General features: G+C 41.8%; 1 long non-coding RNA gene across 1 annotated transcript in view; it reads left to right on the forward strand.

The window, feature by feature from the left end:
• LOC111949229 (uncharacterized) overlaps window positions 1-25,667 on the forward strand; it is a 170,050-nt gene that overhangs the window by 49,193 nt on the left and 95,190 nt on the right. Inside the window, exon 6 of the long non-coding RNA XR_002875247.2 lies at window positions 9,708-9,798. This is a non-coding gene — a long non-coding RNA (uncharacterized LOC111949229). The remainder of the gene's footprint in view (window positions 1-9,707; window positions 9,799-25,667) is intronic.

The following is a 25,667-nucleotide window of genomic DNA, read 5'->3' on the forward strand; positions in this document are numbered from 1 at the left end:
GGGAGTGTCCCCCCCCCCCCCCCCCCCCCCCCGCCGTCTGAATGTTCCTTTCAGACGAAGCCAGAGAGATCCTTCTTCGCACACCACACACACATTACTCTTTAGCCCCGGTGACAGGAGCGGCTTCCTCTTTCACACACAGCAAGCCAACATCAAAACTCCCACATCGCGTTTGATGTTTCCACAAGAGACCCGGAGCAGGAGTCCTGAGCCGTTGTCTCAGGACGTTGAAGGAAACGCATCACAGCTCCTAAACTCCATCATCCAGATCATTTGTAACTTCATTTGAGCGTTTGACCTCAAATAAACACGCAGCCTGACTTACATCGACATCATGTAAACCAAGACGGTTTGGAGAAAGTGAGCGGTAACAAAAATATGTCAGTCAACGTTATTACCTTTAAATGACTTAGCAGAGCTTTGAGCATGAAACATGTGAGTGAATTCATTAGGAGTCACGCTACAGCTGATGTTTCACTGAAATGCTTTAAGTCAACAGCCTCAACATGGTAATTAAATACTGTAAAGACATGTTAACTTTGCTCAACGCACTGATGACAGTGAAAAATGGAGGTTCTTTCCAAATATTTTCCACTGAGTAGCTTCTTAGAAGAAAAAAACCTGACATGTGGTTCGTATTTTGTCTTCTGGGAAGTAAATTTTGGATAGACGACAATTCCAGACCGTGCTCCCTCAATGTATGGTTCCCCTTTTAGTGATGGTGATGGGCAAGCAGCAGCCACCACAGATTACTCAATTTGATTATTTTTTCTATCAAAGCACAGATGGACGAGAGCTCTTCCTCTGTTCTCAATTGGTTCTATAGTGGACTTAAACTTCAAGTCCCTCTCCGATCATCTTTAAATCTATTTTCAAAGCGTTCCCAATGGTCATTTAATGATGATCATGCCGTTGTTAGCTTCAATTAAAAAATTGTCATTTTCCAGGACATATTCTCTGCAGGAGTTCATTAGAAATTGACCTCTGAGTTGTGAGCGGGAATTTTAGCGGAGAGTAAGCCTGCCCCTATTTCCCATCATCCCTCTGTTTACACTCTACCGTTAGTTTACAGCCCCACACATTAGTGAGCAACATTGGAGCTATCCAGCCGTACAGTTTTCATCCAGATTCCAGCTCAGACGAGGAAACAAAGACGTTCATGAATCCATTTGTCTGTAAGTGGATGCATCAGAATGGAGCGGAGCAGAAACACCATTTTCACCTGAGTGGGTCTTTAATGAGAAAAGTTGGAAACCCTAAAAGAATGGTGTCAAACTCAAGGGCTCGACGGGCAGTGAACAACATGCTTTCCAACTAACCTGCCATTAAAGCTTCTTATTTTCTAAACACAATGGTTATACAAGTCCAAGCTCAATTTGCCCCTCCGTGAGGAATCTTACAGAACAGTAGCACCTGACCATCAGGTCAGGATCACTTTAGGAAATCTGAATGTTGTTTGGAAGTTGAACCAGGTGAGCAACTGGGCTCTTGGGTGTAGTTGGGATGGATTATTTTTTTCTCTGAGTTGCATTTAGCTTTAGTATGCAGTTGCTAAGATTTGAAAGTGTCTTTTGTTCAGACTACTCCACCAAAAGTCTGTAATCACACCAGGAGTTGGTTCTGAAAGAAGGTCCCGGTTGATAAAAAGGTCAAGAATAGCTGGATGGATTTCTGAGACAAACTGGAAGACCACCTGAGTTTAAGAGGATTCCAAAAATAGACTGAAACTTTACCATTTAGATAAGAAAGTCTTGTAGAAAAGTAGCTTATACACCATTGAAACTTAAAATAATTGCAATTTAAACTTATGCTGGTGTTTTTCTCTCCATCACCTCGTCTTTTTTTCCCCTGGCTCTTAGTCGGACCACATCTGTCAGTGAGGGGAACAGATGTTTTCCAGATGAAGTTCATAGATGAAGTTCATCTGGCAGGTTGTCTTCCTTCCTGCTTGCTTTATTTGGTCTGATTATGTCAGAGTCAAAAAGTTCTACTTAAATATGTCCTCAGCTTCTGTTTCTTCAATCTTCCTATCAGAAAACCTCTATCTTCTACTCGCAAAGTGTTTCTCCTTCACTTCATTCCACTTTCTGCTTCACTCCCAGCGATCTCCAAGACTTTTTTATTCAGAAGAATTGACATGTATCAGTAAGTTTTTGAGTTAAAGATAAAGTTCAAATCAACCAAAAGAAACTTAAAATTTAATAGAAACAATCTATATGGCAAGGCGCTGGCATATGAATTGTGTAAAGCAATTAAAGATACTTTTTGTTAACCCCCCCCAAAAAAAGTCCACCTGATACCCAAAACAAATGGTCTGTGGTGAAAAGTCGCCCCTCCCTGAATGACACCTGAGCTTCTGCTTCCTTTAGCCAGCTGGCATTCCTTCTCAGATACATTTGACTATAGTAACGAGGAATAAAGGCACCCTTCCTCTGTTTCATGTTTTCATTTCTCTATATCTGAGGGGCCCCCCATGCCTTTCTCAGCCAAACCACACTTACAACAAGCCCATCCCTCTGCTTGTAACCCTAACAGATCCCTTTATACAAATGGACCCTAGGCGGGAAATTATCTCATAATATAAATGCAGTTTTTTATAAGGGGTTGTGGATATATAGGATTAGGATGTGCAAAGGCAGGGAACACCATTCCAGATTTTTCTGTTGAAGAGGTTGCATTAATGATTGAATAAATCTTTGTTAGGTCACATGGGGTGTAGAAAAACTCTTTAAGATGTCAAAATAGCAACAAAATGTTGATCCTGTAGGTGTCTTAACACCAGGGCTGTTTGTTTTAGTTAATGTGTATAAAAATGGGCAGACTGTGTTCTCCATTGACATATAAAACATATAAGACATATAAAACTGAAATGACCTCACATACAAGACAAAAATGAAGCCTTACGTGGGAAGGGCACATTAACTGGAATTCAGTCCGTCACAACTCCCATGCATCCACCTAACTGCCTTTTCACTAAGCATGCTACCATCCATTTAAGTTAAATCCACCCATTTTCTAAACTCAATCAACCCCTTTCAGGGTCATGGGGTTGGTTAAGCCCGTCCGAGCTACCATTGGGGCGCAGGTGGGGTACACTCTGGACAGGTCGCTACTCTGTACACAACCACACATTTACACCGAAGAGACAATTGTTTTAGAAGATCATCTCTTAGATAAAGTAAATTTTTGGACTGTGGGAGGAGGCCTAATCGCCTGGAGAAAACACACTTGCACTAAGAGAACATGGAAACTCCACAGAAGGATCTAAGCCCAAGTTTTGAACCGGGGCCCACCAGGAGGGGAGATTGCCAACCACTACACCACCGTACAGTCTAGTATGCAACAAAAAACTCAAGTTGTAGTAAAATAGAGCCCAAAATTGTCTGGAATAGAAAATAAAATGATTCACAAAAAGTAGAAAAGATCCTTGATACTACTCTGTTCACAGATTTACTTTTTGGTTTCAGAAACCTGCCTCCAAGAAGTTTTGGTGGAACTGCAGCACTTTGCTCTTTTTGGGTTGCATCAAATTTTGGACTGTAAAGTTGGGGGTAGGTGTGCTCATTTGACTCAGTAGTTTTGCTTTTGGTCATCGTGAAGCCAGTCATTCAGCAGAGTGAATGTTTGGGTACGACATTACCAAACCTCAGACTTTCTAAAAATGTGCAAGTAAGTTGTTCAAATGACTTGACAGTTGTTGGAACCCAGTACAGCCATTCAGGAGGTTGAGGTTCATGTATAAGTGAGTTAGGACCATTTCACTTTTTGTGAGTACTTTTAATCTTAAATATAGAGTTAAACAGTGAAGACTATTTATGTTTCCTGTTTGTGATGGATGCTGAATCTAGCCCCAGTGGAAAAGAACTGCCTTGGAACCAGTCCGTGAATTTTTTCTTTTTTCTTTTAAGTTGTTTGTTATTTGAGTGAACTTTTTGGCTTCTTAATGAACAAATCTGGCTCCAGTTATTTCTTTTTGGACTAGCCTCAAGGAAGAAAAGAAAGTTTTGGTCCTTTCTCTCAGCCAAGGTTTATTTCTTGGTTATTCTGCTTCATTTAGGCAGGTGTGAAAGCTCGTCTAAACATTTTTTTCCTGACTAAATATGCAGATTAGGATCCAACTGAGGAAAGGAGTCTTATTTCCCTTGCAAATGTGTGTGGTTCACTTTACAGTGAAACCACTTGTAGAACAGGGTTATCCAGCAAATCAAACAGAGGTAAATCAAATTAAGAGATTACATTTCAAATTGAAAAAAAAAGTCAAAGAAATCCACTCTTATTACTTCTGATTAGTTTTTTAAAATGTAGTTCTTTCATCACCATGTCCCATCCCATAAATGTTATTGTCAACAGTATAGAATAACTTCTTATGGTTATTGCAGATCTATAGACTCGGGTCCCTATGCACAATTCTTGATTTCCTCTTTGCAACAAGCTGCAGTTGGTGATTCAGCCCCTCCCACATCTACATATTCACAGCACAGATGGGCGCAAAGTTAATTGTTTTTACTTTTATTTTTGGATGCAAAAAACATTAAAAAATAAAATAGTTTAACATGAGATTTGAATTTATATTGTGGCTAAAGTTCCACCTCACGCTATCGGTGACGGGAATTGTTGTCAGCAAAAATCAGAAAAAATGTTAGCAAAGTTGACAAAGTTGACCACACCCACAACGTGAGCGTCCAGCAGGTCACCCACAGACTTTGCTGCTTTGTGTCCAATATTGTCATCAGGAGTGACTCAAAGACAAAATAAATAAATAAACAGTTCCTACTGGCAAATATTTATAACTTCACTAGTGTTTTGGTCTGTAATGTCTGTGAATAAAGTCAGTAGGGAGAACAAAAACAACATAAACGAAACAACTCATGTCTATCATGAAAATCAAAACAATATTTTTTTAACAGTATGAACAGTAAATAGAACAAATTCAGTTTTTCTAAGAGTCTTTTGTCCCAACTCTCAAGCATCAGTCAGTTATTAAAACTATTAAAACGAAGATCCCCCTTGTTTTTTTATTGTTGAACGCAGTACACTTCCATACGTTACTGCAGCTTCCTTCATACCAACAAAATCCAAAAAAACATAGCATACAAAATTGAAAAAAATCGGCGCAACCGCAAGACCATGAAAGGTGAATCGCAACTGAACCGTTGACTGTATTAGAGAACTGGACCAATGAGTGAGATGTCACCAGTAGAAAATGTCTTTCTGGTTCCAGAACCAGAAATCGTCAGTGAGCAGTAATTGGTCAAAGTCGGTTTGAGTCAACATTTCTACGGCAACCATGCTTGCTAATCAGGAGTAAGCATGTTCACGTGTAGGTGATAGACAGAACAGCTCGTTAGCATAGCATCATTAGCATCAGCGTCTAACAACAGCGCTGTTTCCAAATCAACACTTTTAATGCATTTGTCTATTGCTGATGTGAGTGAAGCAGCTTTATCCTATCCTATATGTTAGAAATCGTTGCATGTTCTGCTGTTTCCTTGCCTTAAACTGAACATGTGTCACATGCGTTTGTTTCACTCATGTGCAGACTGTAGAGGAGGAGTGAGCAAAAGAAATTCACCAGAAGGAGAGAAAATTAACATGACAAAGTTCACGCAAACATTTACTCACCATCCGGCGACTAACCCTCTTACTTTTACTCGCCAAAGATGAAAAAATGCTCACAACTGGTGAGTGTTTATTTTGAAAGTCTATCATGATATACTCATTCTTCTTCTGAGAAAAAGCTTTGTCGTGATAGATTTAATTATCGTTTTATCGCCCAGCCCTATATACAGTCAATAAATGGAACACTGTATTAACTAGTGTCTCATCGTGTTATTCTTAATTTAAATGCACAAACCTTTATTAACCAGATAAACAGAAATCAAAACTTTGAAGAAACGTTTTGTACTCAACCCTAAAATAACCCTAAATGACATCCCCCCAGAATATTTCCTCAACTAAATTATCTGGATAAGAATCTAAATCCATCCTCTTACTCGTCTGTTCTCTGTGGCTCTCCTCCTCTCCATTCTTATTATGTCTCTCTCCAATTAGACATCTGGAGACAATCTGGTATTTTCCTGTGTGTGTTTATGTCTCCCAAGATGCTGACATCGCCTTTTACAGCGACAGCAGACAGGGTTAAGATGTGGGATGCACAGCTACAGAGAAAGAGCTTTTCATCCTTAGCGTGTCCACAATGAGTTAGACTTGTCGCGTTGAACAGAACGATAAAAGACGGCTGAATGACTTTGATAGTTTGCGGTCCACAGAAGGTGGTTTACATTGGTTTTCCCCATCGCAGCCTCCTCTTCGTGAGGATTGCGTGCTCCAATTCCCGTCGACAATCACACACACTAGGATTCCTGTCCTTTTTCATTGCATTAGCATGTGGTCATGTAAGCGGTGGGCGCCAGACCAGACCGGGGGTTGTGTAAGTTCTGCTGCAACAGCGAGGGCCAGAGGACGAGGTCAGCGGCTGCAGCTGTTCTCATGTCCTCATCCTTCAAGCAACCATGACTTCACCTCCACCGTTGAAGAATGAACTCTGAACTTACATCTCAACAATTAGCCATCCTCTGACATGGTTCAAGTTTGATTTGATTTGTCTGTGGTGTTGAAACACATATGATGGCATGCTGAGATATTTAAAAAACATCATTGATTTGGGACGCCATTTAAACCTAGTATTTGAATAGTTTCTTTTTTGTTAACCCATAGTTTGGCCTGTTTTTAATCCCTCTATAAGCAACATTATTCAGGATCCGCAGTTCCTTTGCTGCTTTTCTTTCCTCCCTGTTCAGAGGTCACTCTCTGGTTTTCATCATCAGTCCTTTAATAGCTTCTGATGCTGCACAGCCTCCAGGCTTGTGGTCCCACCCTAATAACACTCCATAGATGACTGACAGAGTAACTAATCGCAACCATCTGAATTCCTGATGGGCCTGTTTTTATTAATAAATTACAGCAACTTATCCCTCCATATAACCCATTATTCTGGAATTTATTTGGCAAAATCTTCATCTTTACAGTCTCTGCTTGAATGAACCCAATCCCAGTTGACCAAATTTGTCAATATTTAACCTTAAATCTTAAATTTATGGTCAGTGGAGAAGGGGGGGGGTTGTCTTTCAGAGATTTGGAGTCTTTACTAACGGACAAATCTTATCTGGTTTCTGGCTTAAAATCCAGCTCTCTGCAGTTCATCTGGAGTTGAGAGCCACAAATGTTCAGCTGTGTCAACTCAAGTATTTGTAGACTTCTATAAATGTCATCAAGATACAAAAGCATGTAAGGAATCTTCAGTTGATTTGAAGTAGTTTCCTGAAAAGTGTGCAAAATCTATTGACCTGCTTTAACCCAGGGGTTAAAGCAAAAATAGAACTCTCTGTTGTTTTGTGTCTGGGTCTCACAGTCAACAACCCAGGGGTTGTAGGTCAACCTCTCTTGAGAGCGTATTGTAGCTGGCATTCAGTACAGTACGCATGTACGCCAATAAAGAGACGACTTTGTTTGGTCTGTCAACACGCTGTCTAAGAGAGGTGGAGCCTGGATTGATGACAGGAAGTGGCCAAAGCCGATGGCAAACTGTGTCACTCATGGCCTCTGACACACTGACACACTGACACACACCCAACTATAAAAGTCAGCACACCACGAGCTCTATCCAAACAGATAAATCATTGTGAACGCTATAAAAGAACAGGGAAGTGGGTCAGATCCCTGTGGCAGTCTGCAGCCCAGCAGCAGGGCATCAACCAGTCCGCAGTGAACCTTTCGGGGTAATCTCAGATAAACAATTATCATAGTAACTGATTAAAGCGAGCTCCCAAAGCTTGACATAACAGGTGACAGAGCTTATCTGAGGTGCAAACAACAGCTCCCGTTCCGCAGGCTCAGTGCGTATCTGGCGTCAGCTGTTATGACTATCAGCTGCACTCAGTGTCATCCTTTGGCCTTGCAGAGTATCTGAACAGCTGCAGCAATGAAAGCAGAGTCCAACGGAATCCAGCACACACACCAACACGAGCAGTTGACACTGTGACCCAAAACTGTACTCACTTTCATTCATTATGTTCAATTCAAACCCAGCAGCAGGGGGTTTCCCGTCAGAACGACAAGAACACCACTTAATGTTTAGATGTTGAGTCAACACCCTTGTGTCTAGAACACTAACGACTTTAGTACTTCTTGTGTTTATTATTTTTTTACTTGATAGGTTTTTAAAGCTTTTTAAAGATGTTACAAAGATACAGGGTAAAGGAAGTTTTTAAGGCTTATATGTTAAACTCAAGTTAGTTGCCACTTGGCGGGTAAATGTTTGCATAAAACTAGTCATGTTAATTTGCCCTCCTTTTGGTAAAAAGTGTTGAGTTGGACACAGCGCTGTTGTTAGACGCTAATGCTATGATGCTAACGAGCTGTTCCGTCTGTCACCTAAATGTAAGGAAGGATTGCTTTAAAGTTGGGCAGTATTTTCATGGGCCGCCCTTTAAGAGGTGGCAGATAAATCTAACAAAATGAATTCATGGGACATTAAAAACGATGAGTTACACCAAAAACTGTGATCTGTTAGATTTGCTTAATCCTCCTGCCCCCCTCCCTCGTCAGAGAGCTGTAGCTTTAATGTTAATGATATAGAAGAACAATAATTCAAAACATGAACTGTTATCAGGCTGTTTTTCTTGGGATTTAATATGAAATATGATCACCTGGAGGCCAAATTAAATGTGTTCTTGTTCTCTTTGAAAAGAAATTCTGACAATTTGCTTTTTGTTCCTGGCTTATTCACAGGATGTTGACAAAAATGTTGGTCGATTTAATGTTTGTTCTGTAAAACTTGAAAACATTTAAATGGAAAAGATCAAACAGTTTAGCATTCTGTTTTATTTATGTTCTCCTGTAAAACTTGAAATCTTTTGCTTTAATCATGTTCCTTCAGTAAATCTGTTATGTTTAAAGGATGATAAGAAATAAATATTTAAAATCTAAACAACTTGCTGATGATTACACATTTCCCTTTTGAACAGAGTGTTCAAATTTAGTTATTTGGATTATATCATGATATATATTATCGCCTGACTATATCATGATGTAAAAAGACTCTATATCACCCAGCCCTACATACTGTACATCTGAGATGAGACAACAAGTATCTAAGACAAGTGAGCAGTAAACTGAGCCTTAATGTAGGTTTATTACAAAATGTTTTGATTTATCTAACGGAAACTAGATTTTGGCTTTTCTTGGTCTTAAGAAAAATGTTGTGAGTTAAAATGAAACCAGAAAAGCTGTAGAAAGAGCTTTAGAAAAAAAAGCAGCTGATTTTCTCTTGTATTTAACGTTTAAAGTTGTTCTCTTAAAAGGGTTCTCAGTTCCATTTTCAAAGGTCATATACTGGGCTTCAAAGTGGCAACCTTCAGCCATAATAATTTTATTACTGTTTTTCTTGCTGCTGCAGACACTTCATTTTTTTTATCACTATTTTGCGTGTTTTTGGTCAGTGTGAACTTATATTTTTTTATCAGAAGTTACTATTGAAAGCTTTGGATCTTGGCTTTGACAGTTTTTTATGTTTTATTTTTGGCCCACTGTGTATTTGGGTTTGAAAACACTGCTTTAAGGCAACAACTCCAGAGCTCTGTTTACAATATTTAGTCATTCCAGGAGAACGAGTCATCCACTCAGAGAAACTCCTCTGTCTTTTATAGGGTTCACCCAAGAGGCAACCAGAGAGGAACAGGCCCACTGTCTACTTGACTCCAATTTGGAACAGAAAGTGAAGCCAGAGCACTTCACCAGGTAACCACAAGGTGGCTTGTCAAACGATTGCATCAGTGCCTATTTACTTTAGAGTAAAACGCCAAAAACAGACTTGCACTTTATTTTCAAAATGTTTTCCCCCTTATGTGTGGAAAAATCCAGAAAATCACATTGTCTGACTTTGAAATAATTTATTTGCAAATTATGGTGGGAACAATTTGGTCTCCTACAAACAAGCAAGATTTTTGGCTCTCACAGATCTGTAACTTCTTCTGTGAGAGGATCCTCTGTCCTCCACTCGTTACCTGTATTAATGGCTCCTGTTTGAACTCGTTTTGTATATTAAAGACACTCGTCTAAAGTTTGTCAGAGAGCATTTGGATGATGCAGAAGAGGATTGGGAGAATGGCCTTTGATAAGATGAAACCAAAATAGCACAGTATACCACAGAAAATAGGTTCCAGGTCAGAAAAGACAATAAACTTTAGTTGTGTTTACTGACAGGGTTACAGAGTGCTCTGTATTTTTGTAACATTGTTACAGGATGTTGAATCACCACTTCACTGTTCAAACAAACATTTTAGAACTTCACTGTGTAAACTTTTTGCTTCACAGTCTAAAACGTTGAATTTGTCTGGACGGCTTTTATCTTGCTAATGTTTGCAGATGACTCATTGTTTATTGGCTTAGTGCTTTGGATTGGATTTCACTGTCTTTATTTATTTATTGTATGTCGATCATCCACTCATTATTGATTTATCAGGTGAAATGTGTACTTTAGAAGCTCACAAATGTAACTGTCGAAGTTCATAGAGTAACACTAAATTATTAAAGTATCTTTTTTAGTAAACAGATCGTTACAGCCGGCAGTTATAACTGATGCAGGAAAAGGGAAGATGAGGAAAAATGAGAGATAAATGGTTGTAATGACAGAAGTGGGAAATATTTCCATCATTAAGAACATTTAATGCTATTTCTATGTGAGTGTATTGATGTCAGTTAATTGTCCCTACATGTCTGAGTGTCTAATTTTGGATAAAGCTATAATCATCTGTTTGGAGAGTTTGGTGGAGAGAGTAGATGTTTGTTGAAGAAAACAGAAAGTTGCAGTTGGAAAAATACACCTTGCGTTGTTCAACTTGATTTAAACACCAAGAAGACAAATTCAGATAAACATTTCATGCGTCAAAGTTATCTGCTGGTCTATGTGAGGTTTATTTAGAACCTGGGCATCTCAAAAGGTCTGGAGTATCCCTCACAGTGAAAGCTCCAGCTTGAAAGGCTGACCTAGATCATCCCTCATTTCTTCTCCTTTCCTAATGACTGATTAATCCCGGCCTCTCCTCTTCCTTCCTACCGTTTTTCCTCCAACATTCCCCTCTTTCACCCTCATCTGCCTTTCACAAAATGTTCCTAGACTGGAATGTGTTTTTGTGACCCACATTTTTGAACAAAACAAGAGCATATGATGAGCAGACAGGGCAAGGCGCTTGGTGTCCTGCATGTGTGCTGGTGTTTTTGCTAAAATGTACCTTCACCTTGACTTTGCTTTTGACCCTTTTCCTCACAACCCCTCCTTTGGAACGCCATCTTAAAGTCAATTTTCCTGTGTGGCAGGAAATCTAATCAAAGTGGGAGTGTCTTTACAAATTGTTAAGTGTTAGAGATTAGATGTGGCGCTACAGTTTTTAAAACCACGCATGACGGAATAACTTCTAAATAGAAAACATATGGATGCTCAGTTTGATTTTATTCATGGCTTATATAATAGACATCTTATTTTACAACCTCAAAGCTGTTTTTTTGTAAAATAATAGTTTATTTAGTTTTTAAAATGATGAAATCACTCACAACTCAGAGCTGACTTCAACTTTGCGTCTGGATTTAATAAAAATAAAAGATTGTTATCACTTCTGTGGACAAAAGTCAGTAAAATTATTACTGAAGCGGATAAACATCAGAACCAAAACCTCAAGTAATCTATAAAGTGACATATCAGTTGAGCAAGGAAGAATAAAGAGCTTTGCTCAAATGATTTTATGCAACATTCACATCTTCCTGTAACTGTGGAGTGTTGTTGTATATCTTTGGAGATTGTACATTATATATTTCATATTTAAAAGCAATGCTTTATTGTTGGTAATGAGGATGTTGTACCCATCACTAGTTTTGTTCTCTACACTCATTCTGTTCCACATGGACAGTTTTGGTTTATTACTCGTACTGTGCCGGATTATTAACTGTTAACTGGAGACTTTCAGCCTTCTGTTTCTGATCTTCTTGTTTGTGATTTTTGACTTGGTTCTGACTAATTATTCTGCCTGCCGCTGCCTAAGCGTGAGTTATGTCTTTTGGACTGAGATTTTGATGAAGAACGTTGGCTCTGCTTGGCTCCCGGATGGATATGCTTGTGTACCTCGGACTTGAGAAGAGGGTCTTAAGAGAACAGATATTTACTTGGATAAGTCTTCTGAAAACTGGTTTAGTGACTTTGCATTTAAAGCAGGTTTGAAAACATAAATATCTGGAGCCAGATTATGTCTTAAGGCAACCACCAGGGAGATCGCTACAAAAACAAGTTTGCCACTCCAATACAAATTAGCTTAACGTTGTAACGGAAATATCAAATTAAATGATTTAAAACTAAAACCTTCACTTTTTGTAAAACTGCTGCCAGGTACTAACTTGTATTTGTCCCATTAGCTACTTTTGCGTCCTTTCCGTCTATGTTGCGTCAGCACCATCTAATTCAGCACAAACAAGTGAATCAAGATGATTCTCTTTCTTCTTCTGACACTAAATCTATAATACAGTATATCTTGAAGTCGTTTTATTGACACTTGATTACAAAAAACCTCTGGTTCGTACAGATGTCGTGATAAATAGAGCCGGTCTCCTTTAAGCATCGGTCTGCAGTAAATGCCTAACTCCAACGACCCACTGTCGGTTCTGTGCACTAATATGTAATACCATACAGGTTTTATAAAAGAGTATGGCTGTACTGATAACTTCATTAAATCCTTAAATGTTCATCCAGTTTTGTTGTCCACACTTTGTGGCCTCAAATATGGTACCAAACTGTATTTCACTGCCAAAAAAACCTGTTTATGCTGTCATGGCCTGTCAGGTACTCCCTCCTCCCCCCTCCTTCCTGTGTTGCATGCGACCAGCTGGATCCACTTACCTCATCTACACCTGCCTTCATAAGCTCCTCCAGGATCATCAGCCGGTGGCAGTTCGTTGTTCCTCCTATGGACTATAAACCTGTTGGATCCTCACCTGGTCGCTGTCCTCCTACGCTGCTGTCACGCCGCCTCAAGAAACCTCCAGCCAGCCGCCTCTTCTCGTCTTGGTTCAAGCCTCGCCTACGCCGCCTCAAGAAACCTCCAGCCAGCCACCTCTCCTCGCCTTGGTTCAAGCCTCGCCTACGCCGCTGTACCCCCTCAAGGAAATTCAACCTCAAGATTCCTCCAGCCTGCCACCGCCCTCTTCCTAGGGAAAAACCCGTCAAGATCTGGTTCTGATTAAATCTCTTGAAACTTACCGTTGAGTCCTAGCCTCCTTCCGGGTTCCAGAATCTGGGTCATTCTGAACTCACGTCCGAATCATGACAGAACGAACTGGCCAAACGCCTGACCCAGCTGACCCGGAAGGACTTCGTCACGCCATTGCTTTCCAAGGTAACCTGTTGAATCGCCAAGCTGACGCTCTGACGCAAATGTCTTCTGCCCAGCAGGAATTATTTCGCCGTCTCGACGGCATAACGCAATCTCTAATGGAACTGACCGGCCAAGCTACTAATCTCGCCCCCGGAGCTTCCTCCGCTGTTTCCGGCAACAATGCCACTTCCGCTTCCCCTTTTCCCCCGGAAAACGTTCGACTACAGCCGGAACCTTTTTTCGGGGATGTTTCTGCCTGTGGAGGGTTCCTACTGCAATGTGACCTGATTTTCCAACAAGCCCCCAGGTATTATCAAGCCACACGCTCGCATCTCACTAATCGTAAACTCTCTCCGCAGTAAGGCGCTGCAATGGGCTCAAGCTTTCCTGGCCTCCCATTCCATCACGCATCTCCCTTTCGAACGCTTCCTGGGAGAATTCCGCCTCGTCTTCGACCAACCTCGAAAGCAGGAAGAAGCCACCCGGCGGTTGCTAAGTCTCAAACAAGGCAACCGCCCGGTAAGCGAACACCTCATAGACTTTCGGATTTTTGCTGTCGAGGCTGGATGGCCGGATCCCGCGCTCAAGGGAATTTTTTACCAGTCCTTGAATGAGCGCATTAAGGATCATCTTTGCACCCAGCCAGAAGCGGACACTTTCGAAGAACTCGTCACGGCCGCCCTGAGGTCGGACATCCGCCTTCGGGAACGCCAAGCTGAGCAGAAAAGTAAGCCTCCACCATCCTTTGTCAATCCCGTTCGCCACTTACCTCTGGCGGCTCCAGCTAACCCAGCTTCGCTTCCTGTTAAACCAGAAGAACCCATGCAAATTGGTCACTCGAAGCTCTCTCTAGAGGAGAGAAAAAAGCGTCGTGATGAGGGATTATGTTTTTACTGCGGGCAGGCGGGTCATCAGGTCTCACAATGCGCTGTTCGTTTAAACTCCTGAACCCCCCGTTAAGTGACAGGCCACGGGGGGATAATTCTGAAACTTCTCAATTTCCCAAGTTTCTGTATGTTCCTGTCAAAGTCTGTAATCGGAGCAAAATTTTGGAATCTAAGGCTCTTATTGACTCTGGGGCCGAACATAGTTTAATGGATCAAAGTCTCGTTCATGAACTCTCTCTCCCTATTGAAGTCCTCGACAACGCTGTAAATGCTGCAGGTCTGGGGGGTAAACAACTTTCACGCATCACCAAACGCACCGGTCCGGTTCTCGTTATTACCTCCGGTAACCGCCGGGAGTACCATCACTTTTTTATCACTCAATGTCCGCAGACGCCTTTAATTTTCGGGTTTTCTTGGCTCCAAAGCACAATCCCTGTTTAGATTGGGGTTCGTCCCGCATTTCCAACTGGAGCACTTTCTGTATGGCTAATTGCCTGCAGTCTGCTGTTCCCCACACCATATTACCTGACTCAGGATCCGATAAATAAATCGATCTGACTAATATACCCTCCTGCTATCATGACCTGCGTTCCGTCTTCAGTAAATCTAGGGCTAGTGCCTTACCATCACATCGACCGTACGACTGCGCCATCGAGTTGCTAAATGGAGCACCTCTTCCTAAGAGTAAACTGTACAATCTTTACGGTCCTGAAAAGAGCTCCATGGAGGCCTATATTCAGGAGGCTCTTTCCCTGGGTCATATACGTCCTTCCTCTTCTCCAGTCGCTGCCGGGTTTTTCTTTGTGGAGAAGAAGGATAAGACGTTGCGACCATGCATTGATTTTCAAGAATTGAATTGAATCAGGATAAATACTCCCTTCCCCTATTAGAATCCGTTTTCAACTCCGTCCAACACGCCAAAATCTTTTCGAAGCTAGATCTCAGGAACGCTTACCACCTAGTACGCATGCGCGAAGGTGACGAGTGGAAAACGGCTTTCAACACCCCGTTGGGCCATTTCGAATATCTAGTGATGCCATTTGGGCTTACCAACGCCACCGCTGTGTTCCAACGTTTGGTGAACGATGTTCTCAGAGACTTTCTGAATCGCTTCGTCTTCGTGTATCTTGACGACATTCTGTTTTTTTCCTCCAACGAAACGCAACACGAACATCATGTTCGTCTCGTCCTCGAACGGCTTCTCGCCAATCAGTTGTTTGTCAAGGCTGAGAAATGTGCGTTTCATGTGCCCTCCGTCCCTTTCTTAGGTTATATAATCGAAGCAGGCAATATCCGTCCTGACCCTTCTAAGATCGAGGCGGTCGTTCAGTGGGAGACACCACAATCTCGCAAAAAGCTCCAACAATTCCTGGGGTTTTCCAACTTTTATCGTCGTTTCATACGTAATTACAGCAGTATTGCCGCCCCTCTCACGCAACTCACTTCCATCCATCGCCCCTTCGTTTGGAACTCTGCTGCAGATGCCGCCTTCAAGCGCCTAAAGACTCTGTTTGTCTCAGCCCCTATCCTCATCCAACCCGACGTATCCAAGCAATTCGTGGTGGAGGTCGACGCTTCAGACTCGGGGGTGGGCGCAGTTTTGTCCCAACGCGAGGACGGCACGGGAAAACTGAAGCCCTGTGCCTTTTTCTTTCGCAAACTAAGCCCCGCCGAGAGGAACTATGATGTCGGCAATCGCGAGTTGCTCGCCATCAAACTCGTATTGGAAGAATGGCGTCACTGGCTGGAGGGGGCGGAACAGCAATTTATTGTTTGGACAGATCACAAGAACTTGGCGTACTTACGCAGCGCAAAACGGCTCAACTCCCGCCAAGCCAGGTGGTGTTTATTTTTCGATAGATTCAACTTCTCCATCACATATCGCCCAGGCAGCCGTAATGTCAAGCCTGACGCCCTCTCACGCAAGTACTCCAGTTCTGATGTGAACTCAGTCTCGACCATTCTACCCACGACCTGTTTCATTGGCAACCTCACATGGGAGATAGAGAACAAGGTCCAGCAGGCTCAGAGCGAAATCCCAGCCGGTGTCACATACCCTCCGGGTACTCTCTATGTTCCTGACTCGCTCCGGTCCGAGGTTCTCACCTGGGGACATACTTCTCGTCTGGCCTGCCACGGAGGCGTTTATCGGACAACTCGCCTCCTGAAACGTCGTTTTTTTTGGCCCACCTTAGAACGAGACGTCAAGGAATACATTGCCGCCTGCAGTACTTGTGCTCGTTCTAAGACGTCCAACCGGCCTCCCTCTGGTCACCTGCTGCCATTGCCCATCCCTGGCCGTCCCTGAAATTCCACCTCAAGATTCCTCTAGCCTGCCACCGCCCTCTTCCTAGGGAAAAACCCGTCAAGATCTGGTTCTGATTAAATCTCTTGAAACTTACCGTTGAGTCCTAGCCTCCTTCCGGGTTCCAGCATCTGGGTCATTCTGAACTCACGTCCGAATTATGACATATGCATTGCTATTGTGTAATAAGAACAGGTAGACGGCTGGATTCAAAGGGGGTCCATAACAGATATGAGAGCATCACAGAAGAGATGGGGTAGTCAGGATGCAGGCGAGAGTCGGGGCAGGCGGCAGGCAAACGGAATCAGGGTCAGGAAACAGAAGATCAGGTCCAAATGTAACGCTCACTAATGAAAGCAGAGTAGCACAAACAATACTTTGCACTGAGTGAGGCTCAGTGCAGTGCTTAAGTAGATTGATTAATTGATTGAGTGAATGAGAGTCAGGTGTGTGGAATCCGGAAGGTGCACGCTGGGGTTGCTGGGAGATGAAGTGCATTCAGTACTCTGGAGACTGCTCCCGTCAGTGACCAGAAAAGGAGACATAGCTCAAACTTCTGACACATTGTAAGGAGAAATGTTGTCAATCTCCAACCACTGCCGGTCTCTTTTAAACGCTGGGCAGTCCGGATCATTGTTGAAATAAACACCTAGGCTACTAAGGTATTTGGTGGGAACCCTCTTTTTCCTGTCTTTCCTTTTATTCTTGTACCTCCCAATGGTTTTGGAGTCTCACTGCTGTTTTTATTTTTGCTGTGTCGTTCATTATAACAAAAAATCAATTTATATCATAATTTGTGGTTCCTGACACGATTCATAGTCAATTTTATTTCACTTTAAAAAACAAAATTCGATTTGATCTGATTCACTGACCTAAAATCGATCTAGGACTTTTAGCCAAAAAATTAAACTCAAAGAAAAATTCCATAAACAGTCTAGTTATTGCAAGCTTGTTGTTCATCCATCACAAAACCTTATAGAGAACATTACACTAAAAAAACAACTCTTGTAATCCTGCAACATGAAGATAAAGCAAGAAATTGTAGTTTTTATTTAGGAAAAACTTTTGGAAAATATTTGTTTAAACTAAATTGACCTTATGTATTTTTTCTTAATCACCCGTTGGATCTGGGAACACCAATGTCCTCAGAAAGAAGAACTTATCAAAAGAAAACAGTGTTAACAAACAGAGTCACAATCCTGTTCCCCTCCAACTCATCTGTACATATGCTGTATTTTATGTTTGAGTTTGCTTTCCCTAACAAATTTAAAGCTGTTCGCCCTCACTACGCATTCACTTCTGGTGGGGATTCATCCCTGTCTGTCAGCAAAGCCCCATTAAATCTTGAGAATTCCTGTCTCTTCAATTCATTCGCGCAGTTTCACTCACCTTTGTACACAATGCAAACCCTGTTCTGTCAGCTCTTTAAATGTAGACATACATGTTTGTTGGCATATAAAGATGTAAAAAGTCTTATTCAACTCAAACATGGACTTACCCGTAATTGAATTATATATATTATATTAGTTCACAATCCCTTTGACACCTAAAGTACATCAGTCATTTTGAAGTCATTATTTAAAAAAGAGAAAAGCAGATGCTTCATTCTGCTGTGCCTTGTCTATTCTATCTGGACTATCTCTCCATCTGGCTGGAGCTGACCAAAACAAATTGCTGAGCCAGACAGTCACGAGAAGTCAACTCACAGAGTGTAAAAAGCTGCTGCCAGAAAATATATATCTTAGGTCTGACTTTGAGTGATGGAAAGTAGGAAGAGAATAAAACAAGACAACCACAGGAAAAGAAAAAGATATGCACACGTGTGAGAGCTCTGTCCTAATGTGTTCTCCAGACATGACAAAGGGAAGGACAAAAACAGACGGATGGAGAGAATGGAGAGAAGAAACGCTTGGATGGTGTTCTAGGCCCATGACTGAAATGTTAGTTTTTCTGAAGGCACTTCTAAACTCAAAGCATACATTAACCCACAGGCTAAGTCTACATAAAGGCTGTCTATCAAGACTAAACTACATTAGCATTGAATCTGACACAATGTAAAACAAATAAATAGTTAAATCAAATGTATCTGTACACCAACAAAGAAAAGGTCAGTTTAGATGTTCTTAAATGTAATCTGGACTTCTATCAGTCCTACAAACTTTTCGGATTGGAGCTTCTTTAAACCAAGCCCCAACTTTCCGTTTCTGAATTTAATGCCACTCTGGAGATATTAAAAATTGTCTAGGAGGTAAAAGCCCAACCTCACACCAAAAATTAGCCTCACAAGTATGTGCTTTTAATGTTTATTGCTTTGTTTTCTATTATGACAACTATGGAGGGTGAGGATGGGTTTAACTTTATTTTTTAAACCCCCATTTTGTTTTTAGTGGATTTATAAATTAGCAGGAAAGTGTTCTTAAGTTTTGAATGGCAAGTGGACTCAATAAAACTTATTCAATCTTTCCTGCCCTTTTGCTCATTTTTGGAACGTTGTTGAGCCTGACCATTGACTCTATAAGAGAACTGGACGAAGTGAGTCTGACATCACCAATAGAAAACGGTTTACTTCTGTCTCCATCTTAATGAAGTCAACTCAACATCTATCATTTCTTTTGCAAGGTCTTCATTTCTACTTTAAATTAAAGTTGGTATCATTATCTCTTAAAGGCAGTCTGAGGTTTGGTTCAACTTCACCCAAGTACAATTGTAGGGCTGGAGGTTTTCCATAATTTACTACTTTGGTGTTGAATAAAAAAAAAGCATTTTGTTTTTTTCCGGCTAGACTTTTCTGTGACTCAAAAAACCCACAACCTTTCCACTAACAAGTGGCCTCCTTAACTTTCTCCTTCACAAGAAACATAAATACGTTCAAAAAATGTACTGCAAATACAAACAAGTCGAGAGAAGATGTTCACATACACACACACTGCAGCGTTTACGTACAGAGACCACAACTGGCACTAAATAGTGTGTGTGTGGGGAAACACCAGACCAACCCTGTGGGACCAGCTGTTACATAAGTGATGTCAGAATATGGTTATATTTCTATAAAAGGCTGGGAATAGGTTTGTGCAAAGACGTCAGATTTTTATATGTTGACTTATGAATTTCTCTCATCAGTCCATCTGCTGATGTAGCTTCATAGTTAGAGGCGTCCAAGCACAAATGATTAAGTCGTTGAAAGAAATGTTGAGTTTAATGCATTTGCTTACCTTAAAAAAGCTTTGTGTGCTTCTGTCTTTATATACAGCGGCAGGTTCCCATTTCTGCTCTCACAAACTAGGATTTTGAAAATCAGGAGTCTGGAGGACTTTGGACCTCAAGATCTACTTTTCTGCTTTCTTTCCAACCACTCTATCCCACTTGTTGCTGATTAGTTGGGTTCCAGAATTTAACTGACTGAACCACTTCATCTAGTTAATGGAACCAGTTAAGGAAGGGTTGAATGGAAAGCAAACAAAGGGACGATCTTACCCACTTTAAAGACCAGTGAAGCCACAATATATCTGCATGCCTCACAGTGGCAAAGGCATTTTAAGTGGCACGGCCAACAAGTAGCGGTAATGGACCTTCTGTTTTTAATAATATGGTCAAATAAGACTAATAATTAGGGCAGAAACAGCAATCCTAATGCTTTGGTCACATATACAACTGCCACAGTGCGATGAGGCGGCATCAGCTGAATCTTCAAGATTAGCCGCCTGATTTTTTTGAAAAATCATTGGCGTGGTCATGAATGCAGACAGCAGCAGTCAGGCAGCCGTCAGTCAGTCAGGGATGATGCCATAAGGAAATTGGGCAACAGCTGGGTGGTGGCAGCCGGACCGCTAACCGGCAGCAGCTCTGATTGGACAATGTGTAAATGTTGCTGTCTTTCTCAAGTGCCACCGGCTGGGGAATTTAAAATGCGGGCCATTCTGCACCACTGGTTATTCGGTAATCAGATTTTGAGCACACATTATCTTGTCAATTTACAGATTTACTAATTGTTTAGACAACATGGCTATCAAGAAAGCACAGTGTTCTGTCTTCTTCATATTCTTCTCAGCATCCACCACAATTCGTTAAGATGCAAATCTCATAGTTGCTGTGGAGGTATCAACGCCATGAGGAGTTTTGTGCAACATTAATGCCGTCTCCCCATTTGGACCCACTGTGGCCATGATCGCCAGATTGATGTCCAGTCATCACTGGGCCCACGGCCCATCTCGACAGCCCTCGTTGAGTACCTGGACTTGTACTGTACAATTTCTAACAATCGGATCGTGGCAGTAGGGTGGCAGCAAAGGGACAGGGGGGTGGCTAGAGGGTGATAGTCTCAAATTGGCTGATCATCGGTCGATTTTGGGGACCTTTGAGACCCTCTTATCCGTCAACTTTCACGCTGGTGCCTTCCTGCCACCCGCTTGTCACTGGATTGCCAGGGACCTCCAAATGTGCCCGGGTGGCCACGAACCCAGTCAGGACCATAAATATTTGGACAGAGACACATTCTTTCTGATTTAGTTTCTGTACATTACCACAATGAATTTCAAATAAAACCACTCAGATGCCATTGAAGCGCAGACTTTCAGCTTTTATTCCATGGGTTGAACAAAAAGATTGCATAAAAATGGGAAAAACGAATGCATTTTTTAAACACAATCCCTTCATTTCATGGGCTCAACAGTAATTGGACAATTGACTTCCACGCTATTGCATGGGCAGGTGTGGGCATCTCCTTTGTTATGTCATTATGAGTGAAGCAGATAAAAGGCCTGGAGTTCATTAGAGGACTCGTGCTTGCATTTTGAAGATTTTGCTGTGAACAGACAACATGCGGTTAAAGGAGCTCTCCATGCAGGTGAAAGGAGCCATCATTAAGCCGAGAAAACAGAAAAAAACCATGCCAGAAATTGCTACAGTATTAGGAGTGGCAAAATCAACATTGTGGTACATCCTGAGAAAGAAAGAATGCACTGGTGAACTCGGCAACGCAAAAAGACCTGGACGTCAACGGAGGACAACAGTGGTGGATGATCGCAGAATCATTTCCATGGTGAAGACGAACCCGTTCACAACAGCCAACCAAGTGAACAACACTCTCCAGGACGTAGGCGAATCAATATTCAAGTCTATCACAAAAAGAAGACTGCATGAAAGTAGATACAGAGGGTACACTGCAAGATGCAGGCCACTCATAAACCTCAAGAATAGGAAGGGTAGATTGGACTTTGCTAAAAAGCATCTAAAAAAGCCAGCACAGTTCTGGAAAAACTTTCTTTGAGCAGATGACACCAAAATCAACCTCTGCCAGAATGATGGCAAGAGAAAAGTATGGAGAAGGGGTGGAGAAGCTCATGATCCAAAGCACACTACATCATCAGTAAAACCCGGTGGAGGCAGTGTGATGGTCTGGGCGTGCATGGCTGCTAGTGGCACTGGGACACTAGTGTTTATTGATGACGTGACACAGGACAGAAACAGCCCAATGAATTCTGAGGTGTTCAGAGACATACTGTCTGCGCAGATCCAGGTGAATGCAGCCAAACTGATTGGGCGGCGTTTGATAATACAGATGGACAACGACCCAAAACATACAGCCAAAGCAAGGCAGGAGTTTATTAAAGCAAAGAAGTGGAAGATTCTTGAATGGCCAAGTCAGTCACCTGATCTTAACCCAATTGAGCATGCATTTCAATTGTTGAAGACTAAACTTCAGACAACAAACAGCAACTGAAAGCCGCTGCAGTAAAGGCCTGGCAGAGCATTCAGAAGGAGAAAACCCAGCATCTGGTGATGTCCACGAGTTCAAGACTTCAGACTGTCAGTGCCAACAAAGGGTTTTCAACCAAATATTAGTACTGACCATTTTGTTTTCAGTTATTTCATTTGTCCAATTATTTACGAGCCCATGAAATGAAGGGATTGTGTTTAAAAAATGCTTTAGTTTTTCACATTTTTATGCAATCTTTTTGTTCAACCCATGGAATAAAAGCTGAAAGTCTGCACTTCAATGGCATCTGAGTGGTTTTATTTAAAATTCACTGTGGTAATGTGCAGAAACTAAATTAGAAAGAATGTGTCTCTGTCCAAATATTTATGGTCCTGACTGTATGTCAAAAAATTCTCTGGTGGTTTAATGTGAACTTTTTCTTAAAACCACTGTGACTTACAAATCCCGCTACGCGGCCTCCTGCCGAATCGGCGAAAAAACTTGCATTTAGGTCGTTGTGCAGTGGCATTTTGGGATATGTGACCATAGTCTAACATAGGGGAAAGGGAAACCAAAGTTGAGGCCAAATTTAGTGGTTTGAAAAAAAGGCACTTGTTAAATAAAACCGTTGACAGCAGGATTGAATTTGAAGGATCCTTCAATTGTTGTCAACAGAAATCCCATTTTCTTTCTCCAAGAAAGGTTAAAGCTGAGGATGCTGTAAGTTTGTGATTATAATTAGCTGAAAGCCTTAGTCATATGCACACATACCGGTGCTGTGGGTTTTTGGGTTGTCTTGGCCCGTGGAGGCTTGTAGAGAGGAGCAGCCACCTCTTAAGGGGAGCACAGGTGTGTCTAGCAGTTCCCTTGAGGCTTGTATGGCCACCTCAAGGAATGTCATAAAAATGGAATGTACCATTGTCCTGCGTGTGGTAAATGTATTGTGAAGTATTTGTTAGGCAAGTATTTGTTAGGAAGTTGGACATTTAAGAAGTATGAGTGATGCTGACGACAGTGCCCTTACGCCAACAAGATGAGCTTGTTATTTTCAAGGTATGTGTACTGACCCCTTATATTACGGGGTGTGCATGAGATACGTAGGGCGCCCATAGGATTCTAACAGAAATTATGCTCTAATTGTCTAATTTCCTAGTTTGGATCAGTCAGGCTGCACGTAAGGAGCACGCCACCATGTGAACAGCACTAACAGGCTCCTTGTGTACTCCGCAGGATTTGGGGTGGGCAATAAAAAAAGAACAAATCTGTAAGACACGCCCATGCTTTACCTACTTCACCCATGCTTACCCTTGCGTGTTGAAAAAGTGTTTGCTACGACCTGTCGCTCGCAACATGACCATAGAAACATTTTTTTATGAACATTTTCACTCTACTAGCTCATTAGGCGGTCTACAACCTTGCTATTCTGTGTGAGACACCTGGGTGCCCCATGAGGGTTTGCTCATTTCTCACCTGCAGACAACCTGTATCCACCTGTGAGGGCAGTTGTGACTAAGGATGTGTGGTGCGTTCAAGAACAGGGTGAACGTGGGTTTTTGAATGCGCTATTAGAATATGGAGTTTTCACTGCGCATGTGCTAGCACATGTACTCAAAGTTTGAGGCTTGGTGCAAATTGTCAAAGTGGTGCAAAACTGGTGAATTTTGCTCCAGGTTTTTTTGTCATAGTTCTATTTCGATAAATGAAAGACTTGGTGTCATATACTTCTGGCCAGGCAAAAACTACAATTAATAATTTATCCTCCATGATCAATTTTCAAATGGTTGGCGCTTCTGTGAATGAAAAGGACGACTTTCATACGTCACCACCAAATTCAAGTCCCTGATTGGTCAAAGTTCTACTGGCTTACCTTTAGACGCACACACAATTGTGTTTTGTACGTAGAGCCTGAAAATAGGCTGCATAGCGATGCATGGACGCAAGATATTTGAGCAAAGATTCCAAAAAGCACTTATACATGCGTTTGCATCAACTCTTCGTTGAAAACTGTTGCTCAAATGCGTGTTTTCGAGCCCAGTGTGAACGTAGCATAAGACTTAAAATTTTCCTGACTGATAACTGTTTGATTCAACCATTTCTGTTTGAATGACTTTTACGGAAAAAAATCCAACTAGCTTGCCTCTTTTTTTAGAGACCTTGGCCCTCCTTAGTTTGATGTACTTCTTGGAGGCCATAAACATGAAGAAAACGGAGGGATTCCTGGGAGTTGCTGTCTTTTTACACTGCCTGCCACAGCTGTGTTATGATTTAACTCAGATTACTCAGTGAACATGAAGGTTTCTCCTAATTCTTTTCCTCAATTTCTGGTATATTCATGGTTTGGTTTGTAATTGATCTTTTTGATAGTATTAACCTTGTCAAATCAAAGGAAAGTATCTTGTTTTCTCTGTGACCTCTGCAACACTTCTCTACCATCCTTCTCATTGGAGTCTTGGTTGCTTCCAACTTGTTTTGGCTCAAAACCACTGAGCCATGTGTCTTTTCTGCTGGCTGTAAAGCTGCAACTTCCCATCGGTGTGGGTGAAACGGGATCTCATTGTTGGTCTTTCCAACTTTCCCAGCACACAGTGAGCTACAGTATGCATTTTCTCATGCCAGAGGAGGTGCATTGGAACATCCACAAAGAATTCTCCTCCATCTTTTGTTTATTTTGCATGTCTAGGAACAAGATGAGCTTGCTATATACATTTTTATACTGTAAGCATTGTTTCAACCATATGATAATAAGTTGCTCTGAAAGTATGTATGGATTGAATTTCCGCCTTCCTCTCTGTTTTTATTTTTTTTATTTTTATACAAGCGTTAGACAAATTACCTGGGACAGGAACAGGAGTTTTTGTCTGACAAAACCAGCAGCTGGATAAATACAACACCGCTGCTTTGGTCCGTTGGGTGGGCTCACAGGAGAAGTCTCGTTTTTGACTGATGGCTCCTCCATAAGAAAATCCTTTAGTCAGCTTGTGGATGACTCATTCGCCCACGTTGGACGCTCTGTCAGTGTCTTCATTAGCTGCAACCCACACTGCTGGAGAAAAACGAAGAAATAAGACGACTTCTGACAGAGGGTTGTTGGTGCTACTGAATGTGAAAGGTTCTTTATTCTGGTTACTGCAGACCACAACAAACGCCGTACAATTAATTCAGCAACTTCTGAATCTCTCCAGCGAGATGAGAGCGCTTCTCCCAACTTTATATTCACCTGCTCCCGCTCCAGCCCTCCCATTTCCCTTATTTGGCCCATAGCTGAACCCCATTGGTCCAAATTACCTAACAACAGGCTGAGCGACAGAACTGAGAGCCAATCAGATCTCTGCTTGATGCGTTCCAGAACTCCAGAACTTATA

This window comes from Oryzias latipes, chromosome 2 (assembly GCF_053564925.1).
Source record: "Oryzias latipes strain Hd-rR chromosome 2, Olatipes_Hd-rR_3.1".
Taxonomy (NCBI): domain Eukaryota; kingdom Metazoa; phylum Chordata; class Actinopteri; order Beloniformes; family Adrianichthyidae; genus Oryzias; species Oryzias latipes.